Genomic DNA, 14,199 nt, shown 5'->3' on the forward strand with positions numbered 1-14,199 from the left:
GTTTCCGATTCTGGAATTCTGTTATTATGCAGAATATTGTGTCCAGTTCCCTGATCACTGCCTCTGCAGGTTCTCATCTTGGTCAATCTCAAGTTCTAGTCTTCTGAGAGTCTCTTGCTGGGAAAGGAAGCACCAGCAAATGTACCAACAGGTAAAGTTGGGTGTCTTAGTTAACTGCTTATTTTATAACTAGTTACCAAGCTTCAATTTCCCCATCAGAAGGTGAGCTATGACTTACAAGCCATACCCACTCAATTTATCCCACAGAGATGAATGAGACAGCCTTAGATGCTAGCATAGCAGGGGAGCCACCAGAGATGAAAATATTTAAGTGTCATTAGGTTGTCTTGGGTACCTCATGGTGGTCATGTCAAGCGTTCTTGGGTGATGATGGTGAGACAGTGATACAGATAGAACTGGCATCTTTTGTTATTGTTGTTGTGTGCTGGGTTTAGAACTCAGGGCTTCACACACATTAGTCAAGACATCTACCACTGAGCTACACGCCAGCCCAGACCTGGGATCCTGACTAAACTGATCCCATATTCTAGAAGGAGACCTGAAGTATTAAAAGAAGTCTTACTGCCCATTACTCTTTCTATATTCAGAGGCAGAACAGATGGCCATCCCACTGTTTGGGGAAGGAAAAACTAACAGGGCAAAGAGGAGCCGTGGCCAGGCCCTGGGATGCCTGCCTCTCTTGTGCTGTTCATTCTAATTCCAGAGATTTACTGCTGTCTCCTAAATAGACAAAGACATGGGGAAAGCCCAGTCCAGGCAGATGACCAAAGGAAAGAGTCATTTTTTTCAGCTTGACCATTATATATTTATCTTGTGACCGTTGTTATTAACCTCCGAGAGGGAAAACAGCCTGGTCCATTTAGTTTTCTGATTATCTAGCTTATGGCACTGTTAAAATTAATGGAGCACTCATCTCAGCACCTGAGGATCCATGTTGAGAAGGCAGTGTTTCTGGAGAAACACTGGCTGAGGTCTGAGAATGTTCTCTCTGTCAGCTTGGTGTAGCCAGGGCAGGTGTTGGAACCTTAGCTGGGACAGTTGCGCCTGTTCTCAATGCTACCGTCCATGGTAGAAGGTTCTGCAGGCCTGAAAGAGTGCTCAGAGTCCGAGGAAAGAGGATAAGACAATTTGTACCTTTATTTAAATAAAAGAGGAAGTGACAACTTTCTATTGGGGATGATGAAAACGTTCTGGAAGTGGATCAGGGCAATGGCTGCACAATACTATTGAAAATACTTAATGCCATTGAATAGTGGCTTAAAATGGCTAAAATTTTCAAGCGCCTTAAAAATTTTACACGGCTAAAATTTTATGGGTAAGTCTTATGTTTTGTGTATTTTACCACAATTTTAAAAATGGGGAAAGTGAATTGGCTTATCCACAGGCCAGACCAATCATACTGAAGAAGGTAATTAAACACTTGTCACTATGTTCCCTGTGGATTTCAAACGCCACACTGAACAAGCGACCTTCTGTCCTTTCAGTGGGAATGACTTATCTTGGGAGCAATGATAAAAGCTCCTCTTATAAGCATCATGCAGGTGCTTATGTGCCTTCTGATTCTGGGACATTTAAGAGCAAATGGAGCTTCTCTAACTCTGAATACTTCAATACTTCTCAGAAATGCTTGACCCCTTTTTATCCTCCAAATCATGAATTCAAGAGTTTGCCTCTAGTGTAGCCCATCCTACTTTTCCTATGGAAGTGATAAGCAATTCATTCCATTTATTGTAGGTACTCAGATTTTATTTTTCGATTTCCCTTTTGTCTTTCATTTCCAGAACTGGATATTTCAGTGCAGAACTGGACTATGCAAAAGCTGTGGCCCACATTTACTTTACCATGTTGGAGTCCATATGAATCTCATCACCCCCCAGAGACTAATAGGATGCTAAGATTGGAAGAGGACTGATATGTCCCCCTATATGATTACCCATGCAGGGATTGCCAAATGATCACAATCCTTGATCAGACACCACTGCCTGGCTCCTGTCTTTTAAAAAGGTCATACCCTTGTGACCACTTCTCATCCATCTAGCCAGAGAGTCTTCAGGCATCAACAGGGGCTCACATATAAATTAGATTTCAAGTACAAATATGTGTTTTTAAATGTCCTCCACCAATCTCTATTTCTATATTGGATTTAGATTGGGTTATTTTAATCTTCCAGGAAGAATTTTGTATGTTCAGATCTTTCAGACCAAACACATTTTCCACTTGTAATTTCTAGCAGGAAATTACAAATGCAAGCGGAGTCACCCCTCCTCTATCTGTTGCCGAGGCCTTCCTCATTATTCAGGCTCATTCACATGAATACCAAGAGCAATGCTTGATGGTTGTGAAAGATTTCCATCCTCTCAGGTTGTGGAATGCATGGGAATAGTTTTTGTTTATCACCTGTGCTCAGGATTTATGGTGTTACATTTCTAGCGACTGTATTCTGAATCTTGCCCTGCAGTAAGGACACCTTCTTTATTCACATTGAGAATAACAGCAGGTAAAGGGCAAGAATAAAAAAAAAATCTCACTTTTAGTATGTTCAGAATGAAAATTTATTAAAATAAGACCTTTACAGTGTTTCCTTTCACTATTCCTGTCGGAAGCTATTTCCCAGGTGGTACTGACACCCTGACTTGTTGCCTGATCCTGAAACCTTTTATCTGTAGCTTTAGAAGACTAAAGAGTGTGACATATGGAGAGACTGGCAGCGGGAAGGCAGAACTAAGGACAGGTGCAGGAATGCAAATTTTTGCCTAAACATATTTCTGGTTGGTTTCTGCCCATGGACGACCATATTTTGTTACCGGATGGAGATTGCATGTGAGCCAGTGAAGGGTGGATGTGATTCCTTGAAAGAAATGCAGAAGTGTGAGCTTTCTGAGTCCTAGCCTTCAACCAAAGCCACACTTTTAAAAGAAATGAGAGGGGCTGGGGGTTGTAGCTCAGTGGTAGAGCGCAAGACCTGTGCGTGTGAGGCACTGGATTCAATTCTCAGCACCACATAAAAATAAATAAAGGTATTGTGTCCATCTACAACTAAAAAAAGAAAAGAAAAGAAAAAAGAAATGAGAAAGGTGGGTATTTATTTTTGCAAAATCATGGCTGGTATGGATTGAATTGTGTCATATGATCCTCGTACCTCAGATGTGACCTGATTAGAAATAATGTCATTGCAAATGGAACTAGTTAAGATGAGGTCATGGGGCTGGGGTTATAGCTCAGTTGGTAAAGTGCTTATCTTGCATGCACAAGGCCCTGGGTTCAATCCCCAGCACCACACACACACATAAAAGATAAGGTCCTGGTAGACTACAATGGGCTCCTCACCCTGTATCACTGGTGTGCTTATTAAAAAAGGGAAATATACACAGAGAGAGAGACACCCACAGAGGAAAAATAATGTAAAGATATAGAAAGAATGCTGCCTATACGGAACACGGTTGTCAGCAAACCACCAGGAGACAAGTGTGAAACTGATCCTTCCCTCACAGTCCTCAGAAGGAACCAGCCCTGTCCACTGGGACTTCCAGCCTCCAGAACCATGAGACAATAAATTTTTATTGTACAAGCCATGTCACCGAGTGGTATTTGTTATGTTGGCCCTAGAAAATAATTATAACGACCCAACTGAAAGCATTCAACACAGTGTGTTGTTTTTGCAAAGCCCTAGAAACTGTAATACCTGAAGTGTCACTTTATTTTCAAAACAGTTATAAATAGAGAAATATCCAAATATCTTGACTTCTATCATATTGCTCGTGTGCATTCCTCATGTACACATGTGGGTTTTTGTATAATTTATGGAGTCTTTCTCTACTACTGATTCCTTTGTTTGGGATTCTTCTATCCTGCCCTTAAAAACTTCAAAGACTTCAGAATCTCGGTTGTATTACCTTAAAATTCCACATTCCTTATCATATACCCCATCTTTGACTTCTCCATCTCTCCATTTTTCTTTCCATTTTGCAGGGCTCTTTGTTCATTTTGAAAAGGCGGCATGTCTCTGAACCTATAATGGGGTCATGGTACTTGGATAAGCAGCTGATGCAGTTGATTCATTTCTGTTTTAGTCAGCTTTTTCAATGCTCTGACTAAAAGATCTGACCATAACAATTTTAGAGGAGGAAAAGTTTACTTAGGGGCTCACAATTTCAAAGGTCTCAAACCATAGATGGCAGACTTCATTCCTTGGGACTCAATGTGAGGCTGAACATCAAGGAGAAAGAGTGTAGCAGAGGGAAGCAGCTCACATGAGATCAGGAAGGGGGGAGAGAGAGAGAGAGATCCCCACTTGCCAAATACAAACGTATACCCCAAAGCCAAGCCCCCAATAACCACCTCCTCCAGCCACCTCCCCCCTCCAATTACCACACAATTAATCCCATGGGGGATTAATTCACTGATTAGTTTGAGGCTCTCACAACCCAATCATTTCACCTCTGAACCTTCCTGCAATGTCTTACACATGAGCTTTTGGGGGACACTTCACATCCAAACCATAGCAACTTCTGTGGTCCCAGTTGCTGGAAAAGAAGAAGGTGCAATTCTGGGGACTCTGGACAGGTCAACAGGACAGTGGGCACCTTGAACTTTACATATTACATTTGCTTTCAGCGTGGACATTCTTTCTGATGACATTCTTGAACTTTACATATTACATGCTTTCAGGGTAATTCCTTTATGATGGTCCATTTCCAGTTTCATTTTACCCTCACCATTGACCCTGTATACCTTTGAAATATCATTTCTTTCCAAGTTATTTTAATGTTAAGAGAATGAAAAATGTCCTGTTCATTAATTTGTAGTTCTATATTTATACATGTTGACTAAACTGCCTATTTTTAGGTTAATAGTTCCTGTGATCAGTGTGATGAACCATACTGCTTGACTATTCGGGTCATTTGGGACAAAGCCTTCTGGGGTAGAGACATGTGCATTGCCTCCAAAACCCATAGGCAGTCTGACTTAACACGACAGCCTCAGCTCAGGGCTACCTCCAACAGAATTACAAGTCAGTTATCTTAAAAGCATGATTTGAAAAGTTATATCAGATCTTTGCTCAGATCTCTTGAAAAGGCTGTGAAGTGGAAAGTGCAAGGCACCATGTGTCATGTAGCAGCACTCTGAGGTCCTCCTGATTGCAGCCACTTTCCTTCTTCCATTCTCTCTCCTGCACATTATAAGCAAAGAATCTGTCAAAGAACAATCCAGGGTGCCCCACCCCCTCCCAAGTCCTCACATCTGTTGATCCTTCTCTTTGTATTTGACCTTGAACTGATGTTATTACCACGTAGTAGATTAATTTAGCCTCTCAGGGATTTTTTTCAGATGTTAGTTTTACTCCTATTTAGATCAGTGGTCTTCAGATATTTTTGGAGGTGATTAGAAATAAATTTATTTATGTGTACTTACTTTTATTTTAATGCTAGAGATCCAACCCATGGCCTCACACAAGCTAAGTATACGCTCTACTGTTGAGTTACGCTTCTACCCCACATATTTTTTAATTGTATCCAATTGTCTTAGTCAGTTTTGTGCAGCTATGACAGAATACCTGAGAGTGGATAATTTATAATTACCAGAAATTTATTCCTCATTGTTCTGGAGTCTGAAAAGTCCAAGATGGATGAGCTAACACCTAATGAGTGTCTTCCTGCTGCATTATCCCACTGTGAAAGGTAGAGAAGGGCATGAGAGAGTGAATAGAAATTGCCCTTTTATAATGATCTCACTCCTGTGATAATGGCATTATTTTATTTGTGAATGCAGAGCCCTCACGGTCTAATCACTTTTAGTACAAGAGGTCCTACCTCCTTTTTCTTTTGGATTGCTCCCAGGGCCTTGAGCATGCTAAGCAGGTCTCTCCCACTAAGTTACATCCCTACCTCAGTCTTAATACTGTTAGGATGGCAATTACATTTGAATATGAATTTTGTAGGGGACAAATATTCAAACCATAGCACCACCAACCCAAAAAAACTAATAATGAGAGAGAGAGAGAGAGAGAGAGAGAGAGAGAGAGAGAGAGAGAGAGAGAGAGAGATATTTTTACATATTCATGAACTGGGAATATATTTTGTCCAGTATAAAACAATACACAAGGCATTTTTGAAGTTCGAGACACAGATCATGTATCTGAACATGTATCTGATCATGTATCTGAACGCTTTTGCTGAGGCTGGCTTTGAACTCACTATCCTCCTGACTCAGCTTCCCTAGCCACTGGGATTACAGGCTGAGCTACTGTGCCCAGCCATTTATACATATTTTTTTAAAAAAAACTTGTTATTTATTATCAAGTCGACAAATCTTTGCTCTCATTGTGAGACTTATCAGTGCTAATTTTCAGTAAGAGTGGTATGATTGAATATGCTTTGTGGTTTTAGAATGTATTGGTTCGATACTTGTGACACAGAAATTCTGATTTAGGTTAGAGGATCAGTTTTTCCTCTCCCTCTTTTCCTCTCTTTCTTTGATACTTGGCTGTATTGCTATTGCAGCTAAAAAGTTCCCTCACAAATATGTGCAGGACCAGATGGAACAAGTGCCCTTTTAGATATTCATTTTCGTTCCACTCCACTGATTGCGCAAAAGTTTTTGTTTAAATTCTGCTGGTAAATTTCATCTTCTCTGAACTGATGTCAGTCAGTTGCTCTTCCCAAGTAATCACAAGGTGTTTCCTATTTGTACTTTTAACATATAGGTTCAAAACTCTGTTCAGAAGAATTCTCAACGGAATTTTGATAGTTTCTTTAACTGTACTGATATGAGAGCTTTGATAAGTGGCACAGAAATTTTTTTATCAGATAAAAAAAAATCACATAAACATAGAAATGTTTTAAAATAACCACTTTCAAATTGTTCTTTTTATAGCATCCATTTCTTCAAAGAGCACATTCTCACAGATTAGCCAACTTCTTTTCAAATCAAATAGATCATTTCTGATTTTGTTTTCTAAATACCTCATGATGTGGGCCAACAAAGAGCTCATTTGTAAGTAGAATAAATGTCAGACCTTCCATTTTCTTGATGTTCTATTGTGTTTGCATTGTTATCATCCTCATGTGGCTGTTTGGGTTCTTGAAACATTTTCTAGGTCAGAATTTTCTGTAATAAGGATGTAGGCAATTTCTTAAAGGAACTATTTCAAGTCACATACTCATTTTGTATTAGTTAAATCTAGATAACATGACCCATAAGATCCCTTAACTAGGAACATGTCCCCAGAAATATTTTCCAATGGTCTGACAGCTCCTGTCTAATTGAGGGACTGCCATCCACTTCCTTGAGCAAAGCTTTTCCTCTGCAGATCCTGGGAGCATGGCAGGGGTGCCATGATTATTTGGGATAAATAGACTAAATGAGGATGCCAATTGCAATATATCTATTAATATTATTTAAGTTAAATTGTGTTCTTTTTAACAATAAAATGAAATAAAAATGGAAGTTTGACATTTTATCCAGCCTCCTAGGGGATCAATGCCGGACATTCCACTTTGGATATTACTGATCTAGATCACAGTTGTTTGGAAGGACTATGAAATTCTTTAACACTTTGAAAAAAATTAATAACTGGGGCTAGGTTTGTCATTCAGTGATAGAGCACTTGTCTGGCCTGTGTCAGGCCCTGACTGTAATCCCCAATTCGTAAAAATAAAAAATACATGTTTTAAATTAATAATAACAAATATGTTATATATACACATTTCATATGTCTATAAATGATGTTTTGAATTATGCATGTTTTGTGGAATGGCTAGCTCAGACTAATAAACATATGCATTACCTCTCAAATCCTTTAATGCTTTTTATTAGATTCTGCCACATGGATTACACCGGCTTTGGGAAACACAAAGGCACTATGGATTGCCATTGTGCAGTCGGAAAAACTAAAGGCAAGGTGTTCAGGTCCCTTACAGGATGTGCATTACTGGGGCCATCTCTGTTACATTACCTCCAATCACGAAGTGAGTCTTTGCTCTGTTTTCATAAAGCTATGCTCTCTTTCTGTTGTGGCTCCAGGGGGGCTTCTAAAGTAAGCTAGAATACACAACAAAAAACAAGTTACCAAATCTATCAGAGTCATTTGCTAGAATTTCTTCTTGGTTAATTTAAAAAATTGCTGTCAATAGCACCATTTTCCAGAGTTCATGAAAAGAATGGTCAAAGTGCCTCTAATGATTCCTCAACCATGATTAAGCAAAACAAACAAACATCAAAACAAAAATATTTCCAAAACCCTATTTCCCAGGGTCTTGGAAATATCACACATGCTATTGAGGAGCCAATAAGTTTTGTTCTTTAATAAAAAAGAATCACATTTAGAAACAAATCTTTCCATTTTTTAACATGCACACCTGCACACATACATACACCTACGTTCTATGTCTTTGGGTGATGTGTAAGGGAATAATTACACATAATGTAATGATAAAAGATCAGCTGTTAAAGAAATGTGTTTGTGGGCTGGGGTTGTGGCTCAGTTGTAGAGTGCTCACCTAGCACGTGCAGGACCCTGGGTTCCACCCTCAGCACCACATAAAAATAAAAAAAATAAAAGGTATTGTGTCCAACCACAACTCACAAACACATTTCTTTTTAAAAAAATTTTTAATATTAAAAAAAGAAATCTGTGAGTTGGTAGAGGTAATTCATTGTAAACATTTTGCTTAATATGGATTCAAGTAAGAAGGCTCCTAGTTAAAATGATGTTTTAAAAAGTGATAACCATGGAAGGAAGTGGGTCCCAGAATCTCTTGCATCATCATCACCTGGTGAGGTTATTCAAATGCTATTTTCAGGTTGCTCTCAAAGAATCCTAAAATAAGAGAAGTAATGGGGCTTAATGGGGCAATTGTTATGGACCCTGAAGTTTGAGAACCATTGGTTTAGGCTGCATATCAACAGAAATAGAGGCCTCAACTCAAGTGGGGACACACTGTAGATCGGCTGCACCAGAAACACGGCTTCTGCTCAGGTCGCAGTCCTTTCTGAAATTGGAAAAGCTTTCCATCAATGAACCTATTTCCTCCACACTCTTTGCTCTCACTGTCCTGACTTGTCACCTGTGTCACATTCTATTAGGTTCTGTGGATGAGGCGTGGCACTTGTCATAGACAGACACACATTGGAGCAGAAACATGCTAGGACAATCATAAGCTGAAGTTAAAAAAAAAAAAAAAGAAACAAACAAACCAAGATATGATTTTTCTAGAAAACTCTCTAGAACAAAATTAATTCTGTGGAGTGTTTTCTCAGCTTCAAAGTAAGAAAAGATTGTGGGATAAGCTTGACCACTGATGGAGGTGAAGCACATAGGTCAGAAACTGGGGTAACAGAACAGTGGGAATGAGATGGCTGGAAGGGTTAGCTTCTTGGACTTGCATTTCCTGGGATGTGTTCTGTGAAACACTAATCCTATTCAGTGCTCCAGGAACAAAAGTTCTCATAGTTAAAACCCTGTCTTGGATATTTTCAATTTTTTTTTAGTGCTATTTTGAAATAATTATAGACTCACAGGAAGTTGCAAAAAAGTACAGATAGTCCTTTATCCTTCTCCCATGGAGACATTGTGTGGAGCAGCAGTACAATATCAACCAGAAAACTGACATTAGCACACTCCTATTGACTTCACTACAGGCTTATTCATTTTCCACCATTATTCACACATATTCGTGTGTGTGTGTGCATGCGCGCACATGTAGTTCTATGCAATTTTAATCCCATGTGTATATTTGTATAACCAGGACTACAAGCAAAATACAGAACTATTCCGTCACCATAAAGGAACTCTCTTTGATTACCCCCTTGTATTTTCTAAGAATATGAACAAACATTTCACCAAGGAGGAGATACAGATGAAAAATAAGAACATTCAAAGATATTCAAGATCATTAGTTATCAGGGAAATGCACATTAAAATTACAACGTACGTGATTGTTATGGACCTTCATATGCCTAACCCTTGGTAACTGTTTTATCATTTTAAGACTGTTATATAAATAGAATCATACAATATGTGACTTTTTAAGATTGACTTTTTTTGCTAAGTGTAATGCCCAGGATTGGTCTAGGTTGTTGCGTTTATCAAGTTTGGTCCTTTATATTGCTGAGTAGTATTCCATAGTATGGATGTACCTTACAAAAGGATATTTGGGTTTTTGCAGTTTGGGGTTATTATATATAATGATGCTATGAACACTTAAGTACAGGTTTTTGTATGAACATAAAACCTTCAATTTCCTAGGACAAATGCCCCAAAATATAATTGCTCAGTTGTATGGTTATTTGCATGTTTAGTTTTATGAGATACTGCAAATGCACTCACTAGGAATGTATGGAAAATCTAGTTTCTTTGCATCTTCTCCAGCATTATCATCGGTTTTTTATTTAATTTAGTTGTTATAAAAGGTGTATAGTGATAATGCAATGTAATTTTAATTTGTATTTCCCTAATAGGAAGTGATGTTATAGGATGATGTTGAATATCTTTTAATGTTCTTATTTTTCATTTGTATCTCCTCTTTGGTGAAATGTCTGTCCTTATTCTTTGCCCATTTTATAACTGGAGTTTGTTGTTTATTGTTGAGTTTTGAATTTTTCCCCCCTATGGTCTAGATTCTAATCCTTTGTCAGATATGGCTTGTAATTTCTTCCTCTTGGGCCATACGTTGTCTTATCATTTGCTTAGCTAGGTCTTTCACAGCACAAAAGTTTTCCATTTTGATGAAATCCAATTTATTTTTTCTTTTATGGTTTGGACATTGGTGTCATACTCAATAACATTTCTCCTAGCCTTCAGTCCTAAAACATTTCTTTTATGTTTTCTTCTGAAAGTTTGCTAGATTTACTTTTATAATGAAATCTATTTAAATGTAACAGCTAATTCTAGTTTGACATTTAAGCCCATAATCTATTTTGAATTAATTTCTGTGTATGGCATGAGAGGTCAAGGTTTATTCTCAATGCTTTTTCATATATTAAGGGCTAATTAAAATTTCATAATTAAAGATATTTATTTTTAAGCTTAAATAGAGTTTCTGAAACTTGGCCATCTATTCATGCAGCATTTTCTATGGACAAAATGGTTGGAGTGTGGACAGCACCTCTATTCTCTATGAACTATTTTATTATTTGTTTGCATATCCTTATTATTTATTTGCAGAGCAAATGTGTTTTGTAAAAATCCTTTAGGAAGTTTCATTTGAGAGAGCAGACAGATTGAGAGACTGAATCAGATTCCTGTGTAATTAAAGAGATGCAAAATCAGAGAACATGGGCTGGGGTTGTGGCTCAGTGGTAGAGTGCTTGCCTAGTATGTGTGAGGCACTGGGTTCAATCCTCAGCCCCACACAAAAATAAATAAATAAAATAAAGATATTATGTCCATCTATAACTGATTTAAAAAAAAGAGAGAGAACACAGGCAAGAAACAGTGCTATGATTTGAATATGGATTGTCCCCACAATCCATAACATAAACAGTGCTATGATTTGAATATGCTTGGTCCCCAATGCACAAATATTGGGAGGTGGAACCTAATGGAAGGTGTTGGTTATGAGGGCAGAGCTCCCACAGATAGAGTAATGCCTTTTTCCCACGGGTGAGTTCTTGCTCTCATGGGATTGTACTAGTTACCGAGATAGGGTTGTTATAAAGTGAGGGTGTCTCTGTTTTGTCTCTTCTGCACGTGCCCGCTTGCCCTTCTGCTTTCCACCATGAGTTGAATCAACACAAGTTCTTATCAGAACATGAGTTCCTAAGCAGATTCTCATGCCACATTCTTAGGCTTTCCAGCCTCTATAACTGTAAAAAGAAACCTCTATTCCTTGTAAATTGCCCAGTCATAGATCTGCTGTTTAGCAACAGAACATAGATGAAGATGGCCAGCATCTGTCAGTAATTTAAAGTCCAAAAGCCACAAGAGGAGAAAAGGAAGAGAGGGCTCAGAAGTTGACTGCTCTGATGGATTGATGTAGTCAGGGACCAGCCTGCCTTCTGAGATGTGAGTGTCCTTTTCCTTTTCTTATTTGCTGGGCAATGTAGTATTACTGTCTGGCAGGAACCAGCTGGGTTTATATACACATGAAGCACATTTAAAAAAGAAGATTTAAAAAAAATGTAAAGATGTTTCCTTGTCTGTATCAGTTTGGGGGCGAGACAGATGGTCACAGCAACGCTTGCAATATGTTTATCTGGCATTTTTAGATGAGCTGCTTCCTCTCAAATCATTATGGATGTCTCCATGTGTTGCCTTATGCTACCTGGTCTTCCCCAGTGGCTTTAAGAATGACCCCTTGACTCCTCTGTTCCAGTTTACAGTGGCAACAATGGGGACTTCCAGCATGGATGCCCATGTCAAAGATGGTGCTGATGTTGCTGATTCTTGCTTTGCCCACACCATGGGGACAAATGTCTCCCCTCTAACCCTGCCTCCAACGCAGAGAGTTATTTCCAATGCATTTCAACTTTTAGCACTTTCTCCCTGCTCTTTGCCCCTCCTCTTTCCCTGAGACATGGACAATCATCCATAGAGCAGCATGAGATAGACGATCCACTCCTCGTAGTCACCTGGACTCATGATCTACAGCAGGCTTGACCCTGTTTGTCTTCCTGAGGCTCATCAGTCACCTTAGCAAACAAATTTCCTTTGGACCCTGTTATTCAGAAATGCTCTTACTATCTGAGATGTGGTTCCAGTTAAGGCCATTTACAAAAGAACAGGTTGTTCCCAATTTTCAATTTACAAATTTCAGGTAAATGCTAAACATTGGCAAGCGGGTCATTTAGAACTTGGACCTCTTATCCCATAACTACAAAATTATACATAATGGCAAAACTCCCAGGCCAGTCCACAAAACCTACTTATTCAAAATATAGCTAAACAGAATAAAAAGGCTCCATGGGCTCACCACAGGTAGCAGTGGGTTTCCATTGGAATGCATGTCTTGTACCAACTGAGAAGCCAAGGAGGCAGAGTGAAATAAATCTTGAGCTTATCTTTCTCATTGTTGGGATTTTGAAGTCAGGTACCAGTAAACCAGGCCCCCGAGAGTGGAGATGCTCACTGAGCCATTTATCAAATCCTGGGAACTTCCAAAGGAATGTGTAAAATTATAATTTACTTTCATGGACGTATAGCCTCACTTTAATACCCTCTACCAAAGCACTGCAACATCGATCTTCTTGGAAGCAAGTTGAAAATCCTAAATCAAGTATCCACGTTGGGCTGGCACTGGGGTCTGATGATGAGCAGTGGACAGGCCCTGCTGGGCTCCAGGCAAGGGACTTTGGGCTGCCTGGACCAGGAAGCAACTTTAACCCATTCTGATGATGGTTAAATCGTAATCTCTGTTTTTAATTTTTTTTCCTTTTCTATTTGACCACTCCTACTTCTTTGTACTAGGGCTTTTTTGTCTCATATTGATCAAGAGAATGGGTCAGTAAATAAGGTGTAAAAATTAGAAAGAGAGTTTTCTTTATTTTATTATTTATTTATTTATTTTTGAAATGGCGTCCTGCTATCTTGTCCAGGCTGACCTTGAACTCCTGGGCCCAGGTTTCTTCCTACTTTAACCTCTAGAGAAGCTGGGACTACAGGCTTTTGGCATGGCACCCAACTCGAGAGACATTGCCTTAAAAACTGAACTGGTGGCAAAGAAGATTCTTGACCAAATGGGAAAGAGTACTGGTTTGAGTGCCTACTGCATGCTAGACACTATTTTGTGTCTTTTTATCTCCCTCTCTTTGTCTAATCTCATAAAAATCATAGTAAATGATATTAGTATCTCTGTTTAATTGATGGAAATGGACCAAAAACCTTTAACCAATAAGTAGAGGACATTCCAGGGGATCACACCCCGCAGCTGACCCTAGAGCCTTGTTTTCTTCTACTGCTGTCACTGACATAGAGTGATTCCATGTGACAGCCCTAGAAACAAATGCGTGTTTTGTTCGTTTGTGTGTTTTTCAACCAGAAAAAAATATCATTCAAAAAGCAAAGAGGGCCCTATTTCTTCTTACCTATACTTAATAAAAGAGAAGCTGAAACAGGTACAGAGGAGATTTGGCATTAGCTCTCTGATGCTGGTCACACCTCTGAGAAGGGCGCAGTTTGCAGATAGACCTGAAAGACAGTGGGTGCTTGTGAAATGGATGCAGAGCCTACAACATCAACAA

This window comes from Marmota flaviventris, chromosome 3, assembly GCF_047511675.1.
Source record: "Marmota flaviventris isolate mMarFla1 chromosome 3, mMarFla1.hap1, whole genome shotgun sequence".
NCBI lineage: Eukaryota > Metazoa > Chordata > Mammalia > Rodentia > Sciuridae > Marmota > Marmota flaviventris.